At 44.6% G+C, this 24,864-nt stretch overlaps 1 non-coding gene across 1 annotated transcript; it reads right to left on the bottom strand.

Moving 5' to 3' along the window:
• Positions 1-4,788: 4,788 nt before the first annotated feature.
• LOC130952611 (small nucleolar RNA R71) lies at positions 4,789-4,896 on the bottom strand. The gene has a single exon (XR_009074788.1). It is a non-coding gene; the product is annotated as a small nucleolar RNA R71 (small nucleolar RNA).
• Between the last annotated feature and the right edge of the window lie 19,968 nt (positions 4,897-24,864).

Genomic DNA, 24,864 nt, shown 5'->3' with positions numbered 1-24,864 from the left:
GAAGTGACGTCGACTACAATGTAGTCGATATTTAATGTTTTGGTTTGCTCGCCCTTTCCAAAGGTAGTGTGTAACGAGATGTATCCCAAGGGACGGATCGGGGTATCTCCTAGTCCAAACAGGTCGGTGGGATAGGCTTTTAGCTCTTTTTCTTCAAGTCTGAGCTTGTCGAAGGCCGTTTTGAATAGGATATCTGCTGAGCTTCCTTGGTCGATCAGGGTTCGATGTAAGTTGGCATTCGCTAGGATGATGGTGATTACCATAGGATCATCGTGCCCGGGTATTATCCCCAGAGCGTCTTCTCGGGTAAACGAGATGGTTGGCAGCTCGGGCAGGGGACTGTCTTCTCGGACGTGATATATTTCCTTGAGGTGTCTCTTTCGCGAGGATCTGGATGTTCCTCCGCCTGCGAAACCTCCGTTTATCATGTGTACGTGCCTTTCAGGGGTTCGTGGGGTCGGTTCGGCCCGATCTTCGTTATCTCCTCGTCTCCTCTTCCTGGTCTCTTCTCCTTTCTCTGCTATGTATCTGTCGAGTTTTCCTTCTCTGGCTAGCTTTTCTATAACATTCTTTAGGTCGTGGCAGTCGTTAGTAGGATGGCCGTAGAGTCTGTGATATTCGCAGTACTCGGACCGATCTCTTCCTGCCCTTTTGTGCTTCAGAGGCCTGGGTGGTGGGATCTTTTCGGTGTGGCACACTTCTCTGTAGACATCCACCAGAGAAACTCGGAGGGGGGTGTAGCTGTGGTACTTCCGTGGCCTGTCCGAGCTGGATTCTTCTTTCTTTTTCTGTTCCCGATCTCGATCTCGGAATGAGTGGGTTGACTCTTTCCTGGAAGAGTCTCTTAGCTGGGAGGTTTCCTCCATGTTGATATATTTTTCTGCCCGCTCTTGCACCTCGTATAAGGAGGTCGGGTATCGTTTGGATAGGGATTGGCTAAACGGTCCTTCTTTTAGGCCGTTTGCTAGTCCCATGATGGCTGCTTCAGTGGGCAAGTGTTGTATGTCCAGGCAGGCTTTGTTGAATCGCTCCATGTATTCTCGGAGGGTTTCTTGGTTGCCTTGTTTGATCCCGAGTAGACTGGGGGCATGTTTTGCCTTATCCTTTTGAATAGAGAACCTTATTAAGAATTTTTTGGTCAGGTCCTCAAAGCTGGAGATTGACCCTGGTGGTAGGTTGTCGAACCACTTCATGGCTGACTTGGTGAGAGTGGTGGGGAAGGCTTTGCACCGAATTGCGTCGGAGGCGTCGACGAGGTACATTCTGCTTCTAAAGTTGCTGAGGTGGTGACTTGGATCGGTGGTGCCGTCGTAGAGGTCCATATCTGGTGGTTTGAAGTTTCGCGGTACTTTCTCCTTCATGATCTCTTGTGTGAAGGGGTCATGATTGTTTTCGGGGGTGGTGCCGCGTTCCGTCCGGTCTTTCAGGTTGGCCTCTATTCTCCGCAGTTTTTCTTCTAATTCTCTGCGCTTGCGAGCCTCCCTTCTCAGATCTTGTTCAGTTTCCTTCTGCTTTTTTATGTCCTCTTCGAGTTGTTTCAGCCGGTCTTGTTGTGCCCGAACTGTTTCCAGAATCTCCGAACTCTTTTCTTTTTCGGGATTTTGTGGATCTTTGTCTAGGAGTGATGTCTTTGGGCGATTCTGTTTGTTTCCCCCTGGAGTGCGTGGTGATAGAGGGCTGTCCGGCCGTTCTCCGGTGTCAACTTCCTCTTCTTGTTCGGATGTAGCGTGGTTATTGTTGGGAGGGTCGTCCGCCATGGTAAAGGGATGACTTCCAGGTCCCCGGCAACGGCGCCAATGTTCCGGGGGTTACCTGAAACGTGTAGCTCGGTCGTTCAGGCAAGGTCCGAGGTAGGGGTCTGTGACCCGAGCTTGGTGTGCTGAACGGCGGGGGGTGTACCTGCAATGACACTCCGATGCTTAAGTTAGCATGGGTTCAAGCAGATATCGAGTAGAATTAGAGTATGAGTTATACCTGGGTGCTCCAGTGTATTTATAGTAGTTGGTCGTGATCATCCCTGGATAAGATATTCTTATCTTATCTTATCTTTTGGGAGTTTTATCTTTATCTCTGTGGAACCGCCTTTCCCAGGCCTTTTCGGCCTTTAGGTTTTGGGCTTCGCTCCTTTTGATGGGCCTTTTCCTTTGTTGGTCCGAGGTCCGACCTCAGGCGTGGGCCTTTGGGACGACCTCGGACCTTCTGTGGATTAGCCGGGTTAGGAGAGCTCGGTCAGGGTATGAACACTCATCATCATTCTCACCTATGAACGTATGACCGTCAATCACCTCCGTTCTACCTTAGATTGGGTAGATATCTCTTGGATTCTTTAACCGGAATCTTCGTGGTATAAGCTAGAATTGATGGCGGCATTCAAGAGAATCCGGAAGGTCTAAACCTTGTCTGTGGTATTCTGAGTAGGATTCAATGATTGAATGACTGTGACGAGCTTCAAACTCGCGATTGTGGGGCGTTAGTGACAGACGCAAAAGAATCACTGGATTCTATTCCGACATGATCGAGAACCGACAGCTGGATAGCCGTGCCGTGACAGGGTGCGTTGAACATTTCCACTGAGAGGACGGGATTGTAGCCACTGACAATGGTGATGCCCAACATACAGCTTGCCATGGAAAGGAGTAAGAAGGATTGGATGAAGATAGTAGGAAAGCAGAGAGACGGAAGGGACAAAGCATCTCCATACGCTTATCTGAAATTCTCACCAATGAATTACATAAGTATCTCTATCTTTATCTTTTATTCATATATCATCCATAACCATTTGAGTCTGCTTGACTGAGATTTACAAGGTGACCATAGCTTGCTCCATACCAACAATCTCCGTGGGATCGATCCTTACTCGCGTAAGGTTTATTACTTGGACGACCCAGTGCACTTGCTGGTTAGTTGTGCGAAGTTGTGTTTATGCCATGGTATTGAACACCAAGTTTTTGGATTCATTACCGGGGATTATTTGAGTTGTGAAAAGTATTGATCGCAATTTCGTGCACCAAGTTTTTGGCGCCGTTGCCGGAGATTGTTTCGAGTATGGACAACTGACGGTTCATCTTGTTGCTTAGATTAGGTATTTTTCAGAGTTCTTAAGAATGAATTCTAGTGTTTCAAAGTGATGATCTTATCATCACCAAAGCTGATTGATTCTCATCAATTTAGCACTTGAACGCAATGTCCTGCTGAAGCTTGGCTATCCATGTCTAATTTCTTTAGACTGAAGCTTTAGACTAACATTGCATGATTCCTGGAATTCTCATTAAGAATTTTGATACCTTTATTTTCTTTTCCACTTAATTTTTGAAAAAAACCAAAAAAAAAAGATTACAAAATCATAAAAACCAAAAATATGTTATGTTTCTTATTGAGACACTAGTCTCATTTTAAGTTTGGTGTCTTGCATGCATTGCTTATTTGATCTTGGTTCTATTTTCAAGTCAATAATACAGGGAACTGAAGATTCAGTACATGCAGCAGAGGAATTATACAGAAAAAGCTGGGCATTCAAAACGCCCAGTGAAGAAGGAAAAACTACTGGGCGTTTAGCGCCCAAAAAGGTAGCATTTTGGGCGTTAAACGCTAGAATGGATACCATTCTGGGCATTTAACGCCAGGATGGCACAAGAGGGAAGATTTTGTTTTCAAAGTTTTTCAAAATCATATCTTTTCAATCATATATTTTCAATAAAATCTTTTTCAAAATCAATTTCTTTCCTTTTTCAAAGATACTTGTTAACAATTAATGATTTGATTCAACATTTCAAGTATGTTGCCTTTTCTGTTGAGAAAGGTTTAATGTTTGAATCATATCTTTTCTTGTTAGCTAAGTCATTAATTTTTTCAAAATCAAATCTTTTTAAATTGTTTTTCAACTCATATCTTTTTAATCACATCTTTTTCAAAATAGTTTTCAATCATATCTTTTTGATTTCTTATTTCAAAATCTTTTTCAAAAATCACTTGATTTCTTTTCCACTCTTGGTTTTCGAAATTCAATTAGTGTTTTTCAAAATGTTTTTAAAATCTTTTTAATTTATTTTCAAAAATCTCTTCCTCTCTTCTCACATCCTTCTATTTATGGAGTAACACTCTTCCTCAATGCACAATTCGAACTCTATCTCACTAAGTTCGAATTTTCTACTTCTTCCTTCTATTTTTCTTTTCCTCTAACACCTCAAGGAATCTCTATACTGTGACATAGAGGATTCCATATTTTCTTGTTCTCTTCTCTTTCATATGAGCAGGAGCAAAGACAAAAGCATTCTTGTTGAGGCTGACCCTGAACCTGAAAGGACCTTGAAGCGAAAGCTAAGAGAAGCTAAGGCACAACTTTCTGTAGAGGACCTAACAGAAATCTTCAAAGAAGAAAAACCCATGGCAGCCGAAAACAACAACAATGCCAACAATGCAAGGAAGGTGCTGGGTGACTTTACTGCACCTACTCCCGACTTCTACGGGAGAAGCATCTCTATCCCTGCCATTGGAGCAAACAACTTTGAGGTTAAGCCTCAATTAGTTTCTCTGATGCAACAGAATTGCAAGTTCCATGGACTTCCATTGGAAGATCCTCATCAGTTCTTAGCTGAATTCTTGCAAATCTGTGACACTGTCAAGACTAAAGGGGTTGACCCTGAGGTCTATAGACTTATGCTATTCCCTTTTGCTGTAAGAGACAAAGCTAGAATATGGTTGGACTCACAACCTAAAGAAAGCCTGAACTCTTGGGAAAAGCTAGTCAATGCCTTCTTGGCAAAGTTCTTTCCACCTCAAAAATTGAGTAAGCTTAGAGTGGAAGTCCAAACCTTCAGACAGAAGGAAGGAGAATCCCTCTATGAAGCTTGGGAAAGATACAAACAATTGATCAGAAAATGTCCTTCTGACATGCTTTCTGAATGGAGCATCATAGGTATTTTCTATGATGGTCTCTCTGAACTATCCAAGATGTCTTTGGATAGCTCTGCTGGAGGATCTCTTCATCTGAAGAAGACGCCTACAGAAGCTCAAGAACTAATTGAAATGGTTGCAAATAACCAATTCATGTACACTTCTGAAAGGAATCCTGTGAACAATGGGACAAATCAGAAGAAAGGAGTCCTTGAGATTGATACTCTGAATGCCATATTGGCTCAGAACAAAAATATTGACTCAGCAAGTCAATTTGATTTCTCAAAGTCTGTCTGGAATGCAAAATGCACCAGGCAGTACTAAGGATGCTTCATCTGAAGAAGAAGCTTATGATCCTGAGAACCATTCAATGGAAGAGGTGAATTACATGGGAGAACCCTATGGAAACACCTATAATTCTTCATGGAGAAATCATCCAAATCTCTCATGGAAGGATCAACAGAAACCTCAACAAGGTTTCAACAACGACAATGGTGGAAGAAACAGGTTTAGCAATGGCAAGCCTTTTCCATCAACTTCTCAGCAACAAACAGAGAATTCTAAGCAGAACCACTCTGACTTAGCAACCATGGTCTCTGATCTAATCAAAACCACTCAAAGTTTCATGACTGAAACAAGGTCCTCCATTAGAAACTTGGAGGCACAGGTGGGACAGCTGAGCAAGAAAATTACTGAACTCCCTCCTAGTACTCTTCCAAGCAATACAGAAGAGAATTCAAAAGGAGAATGTAAGGCCATCAACATGGCCGAACTTGGAGAGGAGGAAGAGGCAGTGAACGCCACTGAGGAAGACTTCAATGGACGTCCACTGGCCTACAATGAGTTCCCTAATGAGGAACCATGGGAATCTGAGGCTCACACTGAGACCATAGAGATTCCAATGGATTTACTTCTGCCATTCATGAGCTCTAATGAGTATTCTTCCTCTGAAGAGGATGAATATGTCACTGAAGAGCAAGTTGCTAAATACCTTGGAGCAATCATGAAGCTAAATGACAAGTTATTTGGTAATGAGACTTGGGAGAACAAACCTCCTTTGCTCACCAAAGAACTGGATGATTTGTCTAGGCAGAGATTACCTCAAAAGAGACAAGATCCTGGAAAGTTTTCAATACCTTGTACCATAGGCACCATGACCTTCAAGAAGGCTCTGTGTGACTTAGGGTCAAGTGTAAACCTCATGCCTCTCTCTGTAATGGAGAAGCTAGGGATCTTTGAGGTACAAGCTGCAAGAATCTCACTAGAGATGGCAGACAATTCAAGAAAACAAGCTTATGGACTTGTAGAGGATGTTTTGGTGAAGATTGAAGACCATTACATCCCTGTTGATTTCATAGTCCTAGAGACTGGGAAGTGCATGGATGAATCCATCATCCTTGGCAGACCCTTCCTAGCCACAGCAAAGGCTGTGATTGATGTTGACAGAGGAGAATTAATCATTCAAGTGAATGAAGAATCCTTTGTGTTTAAGGCTCAAGGATATCCCTCTGTCACCATGGAGAGGAAGCATGAAGAGCTTCTCTCAAAATAGAGTCAAACAGAGCCCCCACAATCAAACTCTAAGTTTGGTGTTGGGAGGCCACAACCAAATTCTAAGTTTGGTGTTGAACCCCCCACATTCAAACTCTAAGTTTGGTGTTGGGAGGTTCCAACATTGCTCTGAGTATCTGTGAGGCTCCATGAGAGCCCTCTGTCAAGCTACTGACATTAAAGAAGCGCTTGTTGGGAGGCAACCCAATGTTATATTTTATCTATTTTTCTTTGTTATTTTTTCTGTAGGTTGATGATCATGAGAAGTCACAAAATCAATTGAAAAGGCAGAAACAGAACGAAAAACAGAAAGAAAAATAGCACACCCTGGAGGAGAACCTGTTGGCGTTTAAACGCCAGTGAAGTTAGCAAATGGGCGTTTAACGCCCAGTCTGGCACCATTCGAAAGGGGCACCAGACTGGCGTTAAACACCAGAAAAGGGCTAGCACCTGGCGTTAAACGCCAGAAATGGGCACCAGCCTGGCGTTTAACGCCAGAATTGGCAAAGGGTGCATTTTTGCACGCCACTTGGTGCAAGGTTGAATTTTCCTTGACACCTTAGGATCTGTGGACCCCACAGGATCCCCACCTACCCCACCACCCTCTCTTTTCTTCACCCATTCACCAATCACCTCAACCACTCTTCCCCAAAAACCCCTCACCTATCAAATCCCATCTTTCTCTTCACCACTCACAACCATCCTTCATAAAACCCTACCTACTTCACCATTCAAAATTCAAACCACTTTCCCACCCAAACCCACCCTTTGGCCGAACCAGAAAGCCACCTCCATCTCCTCTATTTCTTCTTCTTCTACTCTCCTCTTTCTTCTTTTTCTCGAGGACGAGCAAACCTATTAAGTTTGGTGTGGTAAAAGCATTGCTTTTTGTTTTTCCATAACCATTTATGGCATCCAAGGCCGGAGAAACCTCTAGAAAGAGGAAAGGGAAGGCAAGAGCCTTCACCTCCGAGTCATGGGAGATGGAGAGATTCATCTCAAGGGTGCATCAAGACCACTTCTATGAAGTTGTGGCCTTGAAGAAGGAGATCCCTGAGGTCCCTTTCAAACACAAAAAGGGTCAACTTTGATCAAAGGTTGAACCAAGTCCTCATAGACATCTGTGAAGAGGGTGCCCAATGGAAGAGAGATTCAAGAGGGAAGCCGGTTCAATTGAGAAGGCATGACCTCAAGCCCGTGGCTTGGGGATGGTTGGAGTTTATCCAACGCTCAATCATTCCCACTAGCAACCGGTCCGAAGTTACTATAGACCGGGCCATCATGATTCATAGTATCATGATTGGAGAGGAAGTGGAAGTTCATGAGGTTATAGCCCAAGAACTCTATAAGGTGGCGGACAAGTCCTCTACCTTGGCAAGGTTAGCCTTTCCTCATCTCATTTGTCACCTCTGTTATTCAGTTGGAGTGGACATAGAAGGAGACATCCTTATTGATGAGGATAAGCCCATCACTAAGAAAAGGATGGAGCAAATAAGAGACCCCACTCATCATGAAATCCCTGAGATACCTCAAGGGATGCACTTTCCTCCACAAAACTATTGGGAGCAAATCAACACCTCCCTAGGAGAATTGAGTTCCAACATGGGACAACTAAGGGTGGAGCACCAAGAACATTCCATCCTCTTCCATGAAATTAGAGAAGATCAAAGAATCATGAGAGAGGAGCAACAAAGGCAAGGAAGAGACATTGAGGAGCTCAAGCACTCCATAAGACCTTCAAGAGGAAGAACAAGCCACCATCACTAAGGTGGACCCGTTCTTTAATCTCCTTGTTCTTTATTTTTCTGTTTTTTCAAAAATTCATGCTTATGTTTATCCATGTTTGTGTCTTATGATCATTAGTGTCTTAGTGTCTATGCCTTAAAGTTATGAATGTCCTATGAATCCATCACCTCTCTTAAAAAAATGTTCTTAATTGAAAAAGAGAAGAATTGCATGAATTTCAGATTTTATAACAGATTAATTATTTTGATGTGGTGGCAATACTTTTGTTTTCTGAATGTATGCTTGAACAGTGTATATGTCTTTTGAATTTGTTGTTCATGAATGTTAAAATTGTTGGCTCTTGAAAGAATGATGAAAAAGGAGACATGTTACTGAGGATCTGAAAAATCATAAAAATGATTCTTGAAGCAAGAAAAAGCAGTGAATACAAAAAAAAAAGAGAAAAAGAACGAAAAAAAAAAGAAAAAAAGGGAGAAAGAGAAAAATAAAGAAAAAGAAAGAAATAAAGTTGTGATCCAAGGCAAAAAGAGTGTGCTTAAGAACCCTGGACACCTCTAATTGGGGACTCTAGCAAAGCTGAGTCACAATCTAAAAAGGTTCACCCAATTATGTGTCTGTGGCATGTATGTATCCGGTGGTAATACTGGAAGACAGAGTGCTTTGGGGCACGGCCAAGACTCATAAAGTAGCTGTGTTCAAGAATCATCATACTTAACTAGGAGAATCAATAACACTATCTGGATTCTGAGTTCCTATAGAAGTCAATCATTCTGAATTTCAAAGGATAAAGTGAGATGCCAAAACTGTTCAGAGGCAAAAAGCTAAAAGCCCCGCTCATCTAATTAATACTGATCTTCATAGATGTTTTTGGAATTCATTGCATATTCTCTTCTTTTTATCTTATTTGATTTTCAGTTGCTTGGGGACAAGCAACAATTTAAGTTTGGTGTTGTGATGAGCGGATAATTTGTACGCTTTTTGGCATTGTTTTTAGTATGTTTCTAGTATGATTTAGTTAGTTTTTAATATATTTTTATTAGTTTTTAGCTAAAATTCACTTTTCTGGACTTTACTATGAGTTTGTGTGTTTTTCTGTGATTTCAGGTATTTTCTGACTGAAATTGAGGGACCTGAGCAAAAATCTGATTCAGAGACTGAAAGGGACTGTAGATGCTGTTGGATTCTGACCTCCCTGCACTCGAAGTCAATTTTCTAGAGCTACAGAAGCCCAAGTGGCGTGCTCTCAACGGTGTTGGAAAGTAGACATCCTGGGCTTTCCAGCAATGTATAATAGTTCATACTTTGCCCAAGATTTGATGGCCCAAACTGGCATTTCAAATCAGCTCAAGAATGCCCGGCGTTAAACGCCGGAACTGGCACAAGAATGGGAGTTAAACGTCCAAACTGGCACAAAAGCTGGCGTTTAACTCCAAGAAGAGTCTCTACACGAAAATGCTTCAATGCTCAGCCCAAGCACACACCAAGTGGGCCCAGAAGTGGATTTTTATGTCTTTTACTCATCTTTGCAATTCTTAAGCTACTAGTTCCCTATAAGTAGGACCTTTTACTATTGTATTTTTCATCTTCGGACATCTAGTTCTTAGATCAGATCTGGAGATCTTTGAATCTTTTGATCACTGGGGGCTGGCCTCACGGCCATGCCTAGACCTTGTTCTTATGTATTTTCAACGGTGGAGTTTCTACACACCATAGATTAAGGTGTGGAGCTCTGCTGTACCTCGAGTATTAATGCAATTACTATTGTTCTTCTATTCAATTCAGCTTGTTCTTGTTCCAAGATATCACATGTTCTTCAACTTGATGAATGTGATGATCCGTGACACTCATCATCATTCTCACATATGAACGTGTGACCGTCAATCACCTCCGTTCTACCTTAGATTGGGTAGATATCTCTTGGATTCTTTAACTGGAATCTTCGTGGTATAAGCTAGAATTGATGGCGGCATTCAAGAGAATTCGGAAGGTCTAAACCTTGTCTGTGGTATTCTGAGTAGGATTCAATGATTGAATGACTGTGACGAGCTTCAAACTCGCGATTGTGGGGCGTTAGTGACAGACGCAAAAGAATCACTGGATTCTATTCCGACATGATCGAGAACCGACAGCTGGATAGCCGTGCCGTGACAGGGTGCATTGAACATGTCCACTGAGAGGACGGGATTGTAGCCACTGACAACGGTAATGCCCAACATACAGCTTACCATGGAAAGGAGTAAGAAGGATTGGATGAAAACAGTAGGAAAGCAGAGAGACGGAAGGGACAAAGCATCTCCATACGATTATTTGAAATTTTCACCAATGAATTACATAAGTATCTCTATCTTTATCTTTTATTCATATATCATCCATAACCATTTGAGTCTGCCTGACTGAGATTTACAAGGTGACCATAGCTTGCTTCATACCAACAATCTCCGTGGGATCGACCCTTACTCGCGTAAGGTTTATTACTTGGACGACCTAGTGCACTTGCTGGTTAGTTGTGCGAAGTTGTGTTTATGCCATGGTATTGAACACCAAGTTTTTGGATTCATTACCGGGGATTATTTGAGTTGTGAAAAGTATTGATCATAATTTCGTGCACCAGTACACCCCGACATCTACAAACTACTATTGTTCCCTTTCTCACTCCGAGATAAGGCAGCAAAGTGGTTGGAATCATTTCCCAAGGACAGCCTGACTACATGGGAGGAGGTCGTGAATAGATTCCTTGCTAGATTCTACCCCCACAAAGAATCAATAGGCTGAGGGCTGAAGTGCAAACCTTCAGACAACAAGATGGAGAAACACTCTATGAGGCCTGGGAGAGATTCAAAGATCTCACAAGAAGATGCCCACTAGAAATGTTCAATGAGTGGGTACAACTACACATCTTCTATAAGGGACTATCCAATGAAGCAAAGAAAGCAGTAGATCATTCTTCAGGAGGCTCGCTCAACAAAAAGAAAACCATTGAAGAGGCCATAGATGTCATTGAAATTGTAGCCGAAAATGAGTACTTCTATGCCTCAGAAAGGACTCAAAAGAAGGGAGTGCTAGAATTCAATTCTGTAGATGCTTTGTTAGCTCAGAACAAGGCAATTACGACACAAATAGCAGCACTAACCAAGAGGATGGAGGCCAACCAAGCCTCAATCATTCAAGACCAAACTCCTCAACAAGAAGGAAATGCATCAGAATCTGAAGGTGACTGGGAACAAGTTAATTATGTGCACAATTCATCCAGAACACCTTATGACCCACACTCTAAGACATACAACCTAGGTTGGAAGAACCACCCAAACTTTGGGTGGGAAAATCAACAAAACCACAACCAGGACCACAACAAGCCTTATCCATCAAATCAACAAACCCACAACCCCAACCATCAAACAGGGAACCATAGACCTTACCATAACTCACAAAACACATCATACCACAACAACCAACCCAAACACAACAACTTCAATCGAGATACACCATCCTCAACCATGCAATCATACGAAATCAAGAGCAACTTTAAGAGGATGGAGGCTACAATAGCACAACTGTCATCCCAGATTTCAGGGGCAGTCTCCTCCTTCATGGACAGACAAGCACAAACCGACAGGAGGATAGATACTAATCAAGAGGAATATAGGTCAAATCTGAAAAATCAAGGTGCAGTAATCTCAAAGTTGGAAGCACAAGTAGGGATACTATCCAAACAAATCCCACTCTCCACTCACATATTTCCCAGTGATACCATGGCCAACCCAAGAGGGGAATGCAAAGCCATAACTCTAAGAAGTGGGAAGGTTGTAGAGGAAGGAGCCCCGAGCAAAGATAGTCATGAAGAGGTTGCATCAAAACATGGAAAAGAGGACGAAGAGGGGATCCCAACTTCACCCCCTCCAAAACCAGTTTTGAAGCTTTATGTACCAAAGGCACCATACCCTCAATGATTGAGAAAGGATGGGAAAGATGGCCAGTTTTCTAAGTTTCTAGAGATCTTCAAGAAGCTCTAAATCAATATACCATTTGCTGAGGCATTAGAGCAAATGCCACTCTATGCCAAGTTCTTGAAGGAGCTCATAACCAAAAAGAGGAACTGGGAAGCAAAAGAAACCATAGTGTTGACTGAGGAGTGCAGTGCCATCATACAAAAGAAGCTACCTCAAAAGCTGAAAGATCCGGGGAGTTTTCAAATCCCCTGCATCATAGGGGACATCACTATTGAGAAAGCTTTGTGTGATTTGGGGGCTAGTATAAATCTCATGTCCCTAACCATGATGAGAAGGATGAAGATTGAGGAAGCCAAGCCAACAAGAATGGTACTCCAATTGGCTAATAGAACATTCAAGTTTCCACATGGGGTGGTAGAAGATTTACTAGTGAAAGTAGGGGAGTTCATTTTCCCTGTTGATTTTTGTTCCGAGGGTTACCTGAAACGTGCAGCTCGGTCGTCTGGCAAGGCCCGAGGTGGGGGTCTGTGACCCGAGCTTGGTGTGCTGAACGGCGGGGGGCTGTACCTGCAATGACACTCCGATGCTTAAGTTAGCATGGGTCCAAGCAGATATCAAGTAGAATTAGAGTATGAGTTATACCTGGGTGCTCCAGTGTATTTATAGTAGTTGGCCGTGATCATCCCTGGATAAGATATTCTTATCTTATCTTATCTTTTAGGGAGTTTTATCTTTATCTTTTGTGGAGCCGCCTTTCCTAGGCCTTTTCGGCCTCTAGGTTTTTGGGCTTCGCTCCTTTTGATGGGCCTTCTTCCTTTGTTGGTCCGAGGTCCGACCTCAGGCGTAGGCCTTTGGGACGAGGTCGGACCTTTTGTGGTATAGCCGAGTTAGGAGAGCTCGGTCAGGGTATGAACAGTGCCCCTGCCCGAGTTCGTCCTTTGGAGGGGTCGAGCTCGGGCATAGTAGTTTTGAAATTTGAAAAACGGTCGTTTCAGCATTTATTGCCTGTTACCGTTTCTTCCTCGATTTCCGTGCGGCGCTCTGTGGAGGCATTACATATTTCCCCCTTTCCTCCTTTTTCTTTTGTTTTTCACCACTTTTCTTTCGAGTCCTTTCATCATCTCTCTGTTCTTTTTGTGCGCCTTTTCGGAGTTTCTTCTTCGCCGCCGTTCTTGCTCTCTTTGCGTTTGGAGCTCGCCGTCTTCTTTCCTTTCTTTCCAGGTTTGTCTTTCACTTTTGCTGTGTACGTGTGCTTCTGTTTCTTTTCTTCTATGTTTGGGTTGCCCCGGAAAGAGGTGCCGCCACTGTTTGTTTGCATGTTGTGTGGTGGGGGCTCTTTCTCTGATTACTTTGCCTATTTGCTGTATTTTCCCTAAAAGAACTTTGTTTTCTTGTTTCTGCTGAAATGGGTTTTTTCTGCCTTTGTGTGATTTTTGCCTTGCTGTTGTATTCTTTCTTTGTAGGCAAGATTTTTTATGTCTCGAAAGGTATTTCAAGCAATGTCGACCAAGATTCCGAGTGGTCTAGGTTGGGTAGATCCTGCTCCTCTAAGGGTCCCGTCTGTTGTAGATTCTGAGTACTTGATTAGGTTCCGTAGGGAGTGTAGTATTTGTGAGAACAGGGAGTCTGAGCGAGATTATGAGCTAGTAGCCCCGGAGTCCGAGGAGAGGGTATGTTTCCCGCCTTTGGAGAGTTCCGAGAAACTTTTCTTCTATGCTTACGATTGTTTCTTTTCTAAGCTAGGTGTCCGACTTCCTTTCACCGACTTAGAATCCGAGGTCCTTTGGTCTTGTAATCTTGCCCCTTCGCAGCTCCATCCTAACTCCTGGGCATTTTTAAAGCTGTTCCAACTTCTGTGTCAGATTTTGGGTGTCTCCCCTTCCGTTTCCCTTTTTTCTTATTTGTTTGTGTTGACGAAGCCGGGGTCGGGTGGAGGGAAGGTGTCTTGGGTTTCCTTTAGGGCAACCGCCGGAAAGAAGTTTTGTACCTTGTATGATGAGTCTTTTCATGATTTTAAGAACTACTATTTCAAGGTCCGGGCTGCTGGAGATGTCCGACCTTTCTTTCTAGATGAGAGTGGGGAGCCTTCTTTTCCTCTTTGCTGGCAGGAGAATGTAGTGTCGGTTAAGTACACTTTCGAGAGTTTAGATGAGGTGGAACAGGCTTTTGTTGGTGTGTTGAGCAGTCTATGGGGTCGGGCGCCTCACTTGGATACGAAGAAAATGTTGGGAGATCCAAGCCTTCTCCGTTCCGAGTTAGGTAGTTCCCGACCTCTCTTTGAGATTTCCTTTTTCGTATTTTGGCTTCGTTATGGTTTTTCTGTTTGTGATAGTCTTTTTCTTTTGTTTCTGCAGAGATGTCTTCTCAGGCTGATTCTATGAAGTTTCTTCGTCGGTCGAAAAAGTCCGCTGCAGCTCGGAATATTGAGGCTGAGGCTTCTGCCCGACCTTCCCCGCAGAAGACTACCGTGGGTGTTCAGACTCGGTCGAAGACCATTCCAACCCCTCAGTTCCGAGCTATAACTCAGGATCCTCCGTCCTCCGGACCCGGTCAGCTTTCCCCGTCCTCGACCTCGGGTCCTCCCCCCAAGAAACAGAAGACCTCCCGAGAGCCTGCCGGCTTTAATGACAAGGATTTCGACGCTCTTGGTTGGGTTGAGCAGCACATTCTCCCCGAGACTTTTATTTCTACTGACGATGCGTCCATGGAGCATCACTTTCAGTATATGGCACGGAGCTGTGTTCGGATGGCTAGTCTTCATGCCGCCATTGCTCGGGAGTTCAAGAAAGCTCCCCTTGGGGCGACCAGCTCCCGACTTGAGAAGGCACGGTCCGAGCTTGATAAGATTAGTCAGCTGAAGGACGCTAGGATTACTGAGCTGGAGGAGTCTTTGGAGGGAGAGAAGGCTAGGGCTATTGCGGCTGTGGCGGCGGCGAGGACGTCTGAGGAGATGGCGAGGGTGGCGACGGAGAACTACACTAAGCTGTACGCCGAGCTTGTGGAGACGAAGGAGAAATTGCAGTCTGCTCAGGATGATTTTTATGAGCTGGAGGACAATGTGGCCAAGGGTATGGATGCTATGTTTGTGAATCTGAGGGATCAGGTCCGGGTTCTTGCTCCCGACCTGGATCTGAGCTTGTTTAGTACGGAGAACGTGGTTGTGGAGGGAAAGATCGTTCCTGCTCCGGCCGATGACGAGGCTCCGGTGTCCGACCCCAAGGCTCCAGTGTCCGACCCCGAGGTACCGGTTGTGAACCCGACTTCACCTTTGGCTGAGGATAGGTCCGGTGTGCAGGTTTCGAGTCGGGATGGTGCTGTCGACGCAGTCCCAGTTTCTGTTTTTGATGCGGAGACTGGAAAGTATTCCATTGGTCCTTTGTGATCTTTATTTTTGGTGGTTGGCCCGGCCTGTGGGCTTCTTTGTTTTTTGGATGTGTTCTGCAAACATGTTGGACATCTTTTCTTCTTTAGCTACTCTGTAGCTTTTATTATGCCATGCTTTTGTGTTTTGGCTTTTTCGTTCCGCTTTTATGCCTTTTAGTTGTTTTCGGGTAACAACTTTTTAGCTAGCGTTTTGACTTCTCGTTTTCGCTTTTTTGCTTTTTAGTTGTTCTCGGGTAACAACTTTTAGCTAGCGTTTTGACTTCTCGTTTTCGCTTTTTTGCTTTTTAGTTGTTTTTGGGTAACAACTTTTTAGCTAGCGTTGTGACTTCTTGTCTTCGCTTTTGTGCTTTTTAGTTGTTTTTGGGTAACAACTTTTTAGCTAGCGTTTTGACCTCTCGTTTTCGCTTTTTTGCTTTTTAGTTGTTTTTGGGTAACAACTTTTTAGCTAGCGTTTTGACCTCTCGTTTTCGCTTTTTTGCTTTTTAGTTGTTTTTGGGTAACAACTTTTTAGCTAGCGTTTTGACCTCTCGTTTTCGCTTTTTTGCTTTTTAGTTGTTTTTGGGTAACAACTTTTTAGCTAGCATTGTGACTTCTTGTCTTCGCTTTTTTGCTTTTTAGTTGTTTTTGGGTAACAACTTTTTAGCTAGCGTTGTGACTTCTCGTTTTCGCTTTTTTGCTTTTTAGTTGTTTTTGGGTAACAACTTTTTAGCTAGCGTTGTGACTTCTTGTCTTCGCTTTTTTGCTTTTTAGTTGTTTTTGGGTAACAACTTTTTAGCTAGCGTTGTGACTTCTCGTTTTCGCTTTTTTGCTTTTTAGTTGTTTTTGGGTAACAACTTTTTAGCTAGCGTTTTCTCGAAGTCCTAGTTCTTTGCCATTTTAAGGCTTCTTTCTTGGGTCCGAGTTTGTTCTCGGACGTCGGGATCCTTGAGTACCTCCTTTAGTCAGGTCCGACTTCGTTCGTTTGGTCGGCCTTTTTAAGTTATTTTTGTAACTTCTTTTCTTATTTGGCTTTTCGAGCCATTTCAGAGTTACTTTTATAACTTCTCACATTAATTTGAACCTCGTCGCTTTATCTTTGCCGACCTTGTATGGCCTTTGGCAAATGATTTTTTGCGTTTTGCCGAGCATAAATTAATGCGCCTTGGTGGGGTACTTTTCTAGGATATGCTTCATCACGAAGAAGAGAAAATAAAGAAATTTGATTAGTATTAAAAAAGAAGAGTATTTACAAAGTGTTTACCCCTTTGACTAGGTCGGGTGTCCTACTTAACCGGGTGTCTCGTTAAAAAACCCTCGTAGGGAAAAAGAGTACACCTCGGGTTAAGTTTTTCTAGCTGTAGTACCGTCTTAGGTTACAGGCGTGCCAGGCTCTGGGCAGCTCATTGCCTTCTAGGTCGGAGATCTTGTAGTAGCCTGCCCCTAAGACTTCTGTTACCTTGTAGGGCCCCTTCCAATTTGCGGCTAGTTTTCCTTCTCCCGACTTTTGTGTTCCGATGTCATTTCGGATTAAAATCAGGTCGTGAGTGGAGAAGCTTCGCTTTATTACCTTTTGGTTGTATCTGAGGGCCGTTCGCCGTTTTAAGGCTTCTTCTCTGATTCGGGTTCTTTCTCGGACTTCGGGGAGGAGGTCGAGTTCTTCCCTTTGTGCCTGAGTGTTGCCTTCTTCGTTGTAGAAGATGGCTCTGGGTGATCCTTCGTCTATTTCGACGGGAATCATTGCTTCCATTCCGTAAGCTAGTCGGAATGGGGATTCTCCCGTTGTAGAGTGTGGGGTTGTCCGATATGCCCATAATACCTGGGGGAGTTCGTCGGCCCATGCCCCTTTGGCCTCTTGGAGTCTTCGTTTTAATCCGGCCAAGATGACTTTATTTGCAGCCTCTGCTTGTCCATTGGCTTGTGGGTGTTCGACCGACGTGAACTGCTGTTTGATTTTTAGCTCGGCCACTAAGTTCTGAAAACTTGTGTCTGTGAACTGTGTTCCATTGTCCGTTGTGATGGAGTAGGGGACTCCGAACCTCGTGACAATGTTTTTGTATAGGAATTTACGGCTTTTCTGAGCCGTAATAGTGGCTAAGGGTTCAGCTTCGATCCACTTTGTGAAGTAGTCGACCCCTACTATGAGGTATTTGACTTGCCCCGGTCCTTGTGGGAACGGGCCGAGTAGGTCGAGTCCCCACTTTGCGAAGGGCCATGGTGCAGTGATGCTTATGAGGTCTTCGGGTGGTGCTTTGTGAAAATTGGCATGCTTTTGGCAGGGGGGCATATTTTCACAAACTCCGCTGCGTCTCTTTGCAAGGTCGGCCAGTAGAGTCCGACTCTGACTATTTTCTTGGATAGGGCCCGAGCTCCGAGATGGTTCCCACACATGCCTTCGTGGACTTCTTCGAGGACGCTCTTTGTTTCTGAGGTCGGGACGCACCTCAGGAGGGGGTTTGAGAATCCTCTTCTGTATAATACGTCGTGGATTAGTGTATAATTCTGGGCGTCCTTTGTAAGCCTTTTAGCTTCTCTTCTTTCGGCGGGGAGAGTTCCCGACTTCAGGTAGCTGAGTATGGGGGTCATCCATCCTTGTTGTTGGTCGGATATGTTTAGTATTTCTTCTTCCCTTAACACGGACGGAAATTGTAGAGTTTCTTGGAGGAGACTTCTGTTGTTCCCTCCGGGCTTGGTGCTAGCAAGTTTTGAGAGGGCGTCTGCCCGAGCATTTTGCTCCCGAGGTATGTGCTGGATTTGTATTTCCGGGAAGTGTCGTAATTGCGCCTGTGTTTGGTCCAGGTATTTTTCATAGTAGGGTCTTTGGCCTGGTAGCTTCCATTTACTTGTGAGGTAACGACCTGGGAGTCACTGAAGATCGTGATTCTCTTGACTCCGACCTCTTCGGCTAGCTTTAGTCCTGCTAGTAGGGCCTCGTATTCAGCTTGGTTGTTTGAGGCCTGGAACTCGAATTTTAGGGATAGCTCTATCCGTGTTCCTTGATCGCTTTCGAGTATAACACCGGCTCCGCTTCCTGTTTTGTTTGAGGACCCGTCGACATACAGATTCCATGAGAGTGGGGTTCCTGGGGTCTCAGTGTATTCCGCGACGAAGTCGGCTAGATATTGAGATCTTACAGCAGTCCGGGCTTCATAGTGGAGGTCGAACTCGGACAGTTCCACCGCCCATCGTAGGATTCGTCCTGCCATGTCTGTCTTCTGTAGGATGTGTCTCATGGGTTGGTTTGTCCGGACTTTGATGGTGTGGGCTTGAAAGTAGGGGCGGAGTCTTCGAGCTGTGAATACTAGTGCATAGGCGAATTTCTCTATTTTCTGATAGTTTAATTCGGTCCCTTGTAGTGCTTTGCTTACGAAGTATATGGGGTGTTGCCCCTGTTCATTTTCTCGTATTAGCGCCGAGGCGACTGCCCGATGTCCGACTGAGAGGTATAGCACGAGCTCTTCCCCTTTTAGAGGTCGGGTTAGGATTGGTGGCCGCCCGAGGAATTCCTTGAATTCTTGGAAGGCCTTTTCACACTCCGGGGTCCATGAGAAGGGTTTCCCTTTCTTTAGGAGTGAGTAGAGAGGTAGTGACCTTATTGCTGATCCTGCCAAGAATCTTGATAGGGCGGCTAGCCTTCCATTCAGTTGTTGTACTTCTTTGATACACGTCGGGCTTTTCATATTGAGTATTGCTTGGCATTTGTCCGGGTTTGCTTCGATGCCTCTTTGAGTCAGCATGAAGCCTAAGAACTTTCCGGCTTCCGCGGCAAAGGTGCACTTTGTCGGGTTAAGTCTCATATTGTGTTTCCTGAGGGTGTCGAAGATACTGCTGAGGTCGGCCATCAAGTTTTTGTCTTCTTGTGTCTTTACCAGCATGTCGTCGACGTACACCTCTAGCTGTAGCCCGATGTGTTCTGAGAATACTTTGTTCATTAGCCTCTGGTAGGTTGCCCCTGCGTTCTTCAGCCCGAAGGGCATTACTACATAGCAGTAGTTTGCCTTTGGGGTTATGAACGAGGTCTTTTCTTGGTCGGGTCCATACATCGGGATTTGATTGTATCCCGAGTATGCATCCATGAAGGAGAGGTATCTGTAGCCCGAAGCTGCATCGACTAAGGCGTCGATGTTTGGTAGTGGATATGAATCTTTGGGGCAGGCCTTGTTGAGATCCGTGTAGTCGACGCACATCCTCCATTTTCCATTGGGCTTCTTTACTAGGACCACGTTTGCGAGCCATAGGGGGTATTTTACTTCCCTAATGAACCCTGCATCTAGTAGTGCTTGTACTTGTTCTTCTATTGCTTGCATGCGTTCGGGCCCGAGCTTCCTGCGTCTTTGTTGGACAGGTCGGGATACCGGGTATACTGATAGCTTATGGCACATTAGGTCGGGGCTTATGCCTGGCATATCGGAGGCTTTCCAGGCGAAGAGGTCGGAATTCTCCCTTAAGAGGGTTGTGAGTTCCTCCTTTAGGCCTGCTTCAAGGTTTGCCCCTACGTTTGTTACTTTCTCGGGTGTGTTCCCGATTTGGATCTTTTCGGTTTCTCCTTCTGGTTGTGGCCGAAGATCTTCTCGGGCCTGGACTCGCCCGAGTTCTATTGTGTTGACCTCTTTCCCTTTTAGGCTCAGGCTTTCGTTGTAGCATCGTCGTGCTAGTTTTTGGTCGCCTTTTAGGGTAGCGATCCCCTTTGCGGTAGGGAACTTCATACAGAGGTGTGGGGTCGAGACTATAGCTGCTAGTCTGTTTAAGGTTGGTCGTCCGATGAGGGCGTTGTATGCCGAAGTGACGTCGACTACAATGTAGTCGATATTTAATGTTTTGGCTTGCTCGCCCTTTCCAAAGGTAGTGTGTAACGAGATGTATCCCAAGGGACGGATCGGGGTATCTCCTAGTCCAAACAGGTCGGTGGGATAGGCTTTTAGCTCTTTTTCTTCAAGTCCGAGCTTGTCGAAGGCTGTTTTGAACAGGATGTCTGCTGAGCTCCCCTGGTCGATCAGGGTTCGATGTAGGTTGGCGTTTGCTAGAATAATGGTGATCACCATTGGATCGTCGTGCCCGGGTATTATCCCTTGGGCATCTTCTCGGGTGAATGAGATGGTGGGTAACTCGGGTAAGGGGCCGTCTTCTCGGACGTGGTAGACCTCTTTGAGGTGTCTCTTTCGTGAGGATCTGGATGTCCCTCCGCCTGCGAAACCTCCGTTTATCATGTGTACGTGCCTTTCCGGGGTTCGTGTTTGTTCGGCCCGATCTTCGTTATCTCCCGCCTTCTCTTCCTGGTTTCTTCTCCTTTCTCAGCTATGTATCTGTCGAGTTTTCCCTCTCTGGCTAGCTTTTCTATAACATTATTTAGGTCGTGGCAGTCGTTAGTAGAATGACCGTAGAGTCTGTGATATTCACAGTACTCGGACCGATCTCTTCCTGCTCTTTTGTGCTTCAGAGGTCTGGGTGGTGGGATCTTCTCGGTGTGGCATACTTCTCTGTAGACGTCTACCAGGGAGACTCGGAGTGGAGTGTAGCTGTGGTACTTCCGCGGCTTGTCCGAGCTGGATTCTTCTTTCTTTTTCTGTTCCCGATCTCGATCTTGGAATGAGTGGGTTGACTCTTTCCTGGAAGAGTCTCTTAGCTGGGAGGTTTCCTCCATGTTGATATATTTTCCTGCCCGCTCTTGCACCTCGTATAAGGAGGTCGGGTATCGTTTGGATAGGGATTGGCTGAACGGTCCTTCTTTTAGGCCGTTTGCTAGTCCCATGATGGCTGCTTCAGTGGGCAAGTGTTGTATGTCCAGGCAGGCTTTGTTGAATCGCTCCATGTATTCTCGGAGAGTTTCTTGGTTGCCTTGCTTGATCCCGAGTAGGCTGGGGGCGTGTTTTGCCTTGTCCTTTTGAATAGAGAATCTTGTTAGGAATTTTTGGTTAGGTCCTCAAAGCTGGAGATTGATCCTGGTGGTAGGTTGTCGAACCACTTCATGGCCGACTTGGTGAGAGTGGTAGGGAAGGCTTTGCATCGAATCGCGTCGGAGGCGTCGACTAGGTACATTCTGCTTCTGAAGTTGCTGAGGTGGTGACTTGGATCGGTGGTGCCGTCGTAGAGGTCCATATCGGGTGGTTTGAAGTTTCGCGGTACCTTTTCTTTCATGATCTCTCGCGTAAAGGGATCATGATTGCCTTCGGGGGTGGTGCCGCGTTCCGTCCGATTCTTCAGGTTGGCTTCTATCTTTCGTAGTTTTTCTTCTAATTCTCTGCGCTTGCGAGCTTCCCTTCTTAGATCTTGTTCAGTTTCTTTCTGCTTTTTTATGTCTTCTTCAAGCTTTTTCAGCCGGTTTTGCTGCGCTCGTACCGCTTCAAGAACTTCTGAGTCCTTTTCCTTTTCGGGATTTTGCTGATCTTTGTTTGAGAGTGATGTTTTTGTGCGATCCTGTTTGTTTTCTCCTGGAGTGCGTGGTGATAGAGGGCTGTCCGGCCGTTCTCCGGTGTCAACTTCCTCTTCTTGTTCTAATGTAGCGTGGTTATTGTTGGGAGGGTCGTCCGCCATGGATGACTTCCAGGTTCCCCGGCAACGGCGCCAATGTTCCGAGGGTTACCTGAAACGTGCAGCTCGGTCGTCTGGCAAGGCCCGAGGTGGGGGTCTGTGACCCGAGCTTGGTGTGCTGAACGGCGGGGGGCTGTACCTGCAATGACACTCCGATGCTTAAGTTAGCATGGGTCCAAGCAGATATCAAGTAGAATTAGAGTATGAGTTATACCTGGGTGCTCCAGTGTATTTATAGTAGTTGGCCGTGATCATCCCTGGATAAGATATTCTTATCTTATCTTATCTTTTAGGGAGTTTTATCTTTATCTTTTGTGGAGCCGCCTTTCCTAGGCCTTTTCGGCCTCTAGGTTTTTGGGCTTCGCTCCTTTTGATGGGCCTTCTTCCTTTGTTGGTCCGAGGTCCGACCTCAGGCGTAGGCCTTTGGGACGAGGTCGGACCTTTTGTGGTATAGCCGAGTTAGGAGAGCTCGGTCAGGGTATGAACAATTTTATTGTGCTAGACATGGAGGAAGAGGCCAACACATCAATTATCCTAGGAAGACCATTTCTAGCTACTGCTGGAGCCATCATTGATGTACAAAAAGGGGAACTAGTCATGAGACTGCATGAAGAAAAAATGGTCTTCAACGTCTTCAAAGCAATGAGCTACCCCAAGGAATCCATAGGAGAATGCATGATGGTAGATACCATGGAACAGATAGTTCAAGAAGTTATGAGGGAAGAACAATGTGAAGAAAACATTGAGCTGGAACAAGCAACCTTGAGGAGCTTAATCATACCAACTACCACAAACAACAAAAATGCAGATGCACCAAAATTAGAGCTGAAAACCTTACCTCCTAGCTTGAAGTATGCATACCTGGGCACTAATCACACTTACCCAGTGATCATAAATTCAAGTCTGAGCAAGGAGCAAGAGAAGGAACTTATCCAAGTGTTGAGATAACACAAGGATGCCATAGGCTGGACACTTTCAGATTTAAAGGGGATCAGCCCTTCAATGTGCATGCATAAAATCTTACTTGAAGAGGATGCCAAACCCTCAAGACAGCAACAAAAGAGACTGAACCCAACTATGAATAAAGTAGTTCAGAAAGAAGTTCTAAAATTATGGCAAGCAGGGGTGATCTACCCCATCTCGGACAGCCCTTGGGGAAGTCCGGTGCAAGTAGTTCCTAAGAAAGGGGGGATCACTATTGTGGCAAACAAGAAGAATGAATTGATACCCACAAGAACGGTAACCGGATGGCGTATGTGCATTGACTACCAAAAACTTAATGAAGCCACCCGGAAAGATCACTTTTCCCTGCCCTTCATGGACCAGATGCTTGAAAGATTGGCAGGACATGAGTACTATTATTTTCTAGACGGGTATTCGGGCTACAACCAGATTGTTGTAGACCCCAAGGATCAGGAAAAAAACTTCATTTACTTGTCCATATGGCTTTTTTGCTTATAGGAGGATGCCCTTTGGATTGTGCAATGCACCTGCCACATTCCAAAGGTGCATGCTCTCCATTTTTTCAGATATGATTGAGAAGTTCATAGAAGTATTCATGGATGATTTCTCTGTGTTTGGGGACTCATATTCTGATTGTCTATACCATCTTTCCCTTGTGCTAAAAAGGTGTCAAGAAACCAACCTTGTTCTAAACTGGGAGAAATGCCATTTTATGGTAACTGAATGGGTGGTTCTTGGTCACAAGATTTCAAAAGATGGCATAGAAGTAGATAGAGCAAAAGTGGAAGTAATTGAAAAATTACCTCCACCTTGCAATGTCAAAGCAATCAGAAGCATTTTGGGACATGCTGGGTTCTATAGGAGGTTTATTAAAGACTTTTCAAAGATTGCAAAACCCCTTAGCAACCTACTTGTCTCAAACACTTCCTTTGTTTTTGATAGAGAATGCATGGTAGCCTTTGATGAACTTAAAATGAGACTCTCCTATACACCTATTATAGCACCACCAAGTTGGGATCTTCCCTTTGAACTAATGTGTGATGCATCTGATTTTGCTGTTGGTGCCGTCCTAGGACAGAGGAGAGACAAGCTAGTACAGGTAATCTACTATGCTAGCAAAGTCCTTAATGAGAATCAAAGGAACTATACCACCACAGAGAAAGAACTTTTAGCCATAGTTTTTGCTTTTGATAAGTTTATATCATATCTTATTGGCTCAAAAGTAATTATGTTCACTGATCATGCAGCACTCAAGTACTTGTTTACCAAACAAGAATCTAAGCCCAGATTTATAAGGTGGATCCTGCTGCTCCAAGAATTTGATATTGAGATTAAAGATAAGAGCGGAGTAGAAAACAAGGTAGCTGACCACCTCTCAAGGATCCCACAAGAAGAAGAAATGCAGCAAGTTGCAGTAAATGAAAGCTTCCCTGATGAACAATTGATGATGATTCAAGAAGCCCCTTGGTTTGCAGACATAGCTAACTTCAAGGCTATAGGGGAGTTGCCAACAAACATCAACAAGCACATGAGGAGAAAGCTAGTCAAGGATGCCAAACACTACATCTGGGATGACCCCTACTTGTTCAAAAAGTGTACTGATGGTGTCCTAAGAAGGTGTATATCCCATGAAGAAGGCCAATAGGTGCTATGGCAATGCCATGGATCATCATATGGAGGTCACTTTAGTGGAGAATGGACAGCAACAAAGGTGCTTCAATCTAGATTTTACGGGCCAACAGTATTTAAGGATGCCAAAGAAAGGGTGTCAAGATGTGATGAATGTCAAAGGGCCGACAATTTGACCAAGAGAAATGAGATGCCACAGCAATACATATTAGAGCTAGAACTATTTGATGTATGGTGAATAGATTTC

The sequence above is a fragment of the Arachis stenosperma genome, chromosome 9, assembly GCF_014773155.1.
Source record: "Arachis stenosperma cultivar V10309 chromosome 9, arast.V10309.gnm1.PFL2, whole genome shotgun sequence".
Lineage (NCBI taxonomy): Eukaryota > Viridiplantae > Streptophyta > Magnoliopsida > Fabales > Fabaceae > Arachis > Arachis stenosperma.
The sequence above is the reverse complement of the archived record's forward strand: the minus strand, read 5'-3'. Positions and strand labels throughout refer to the sequence as shown.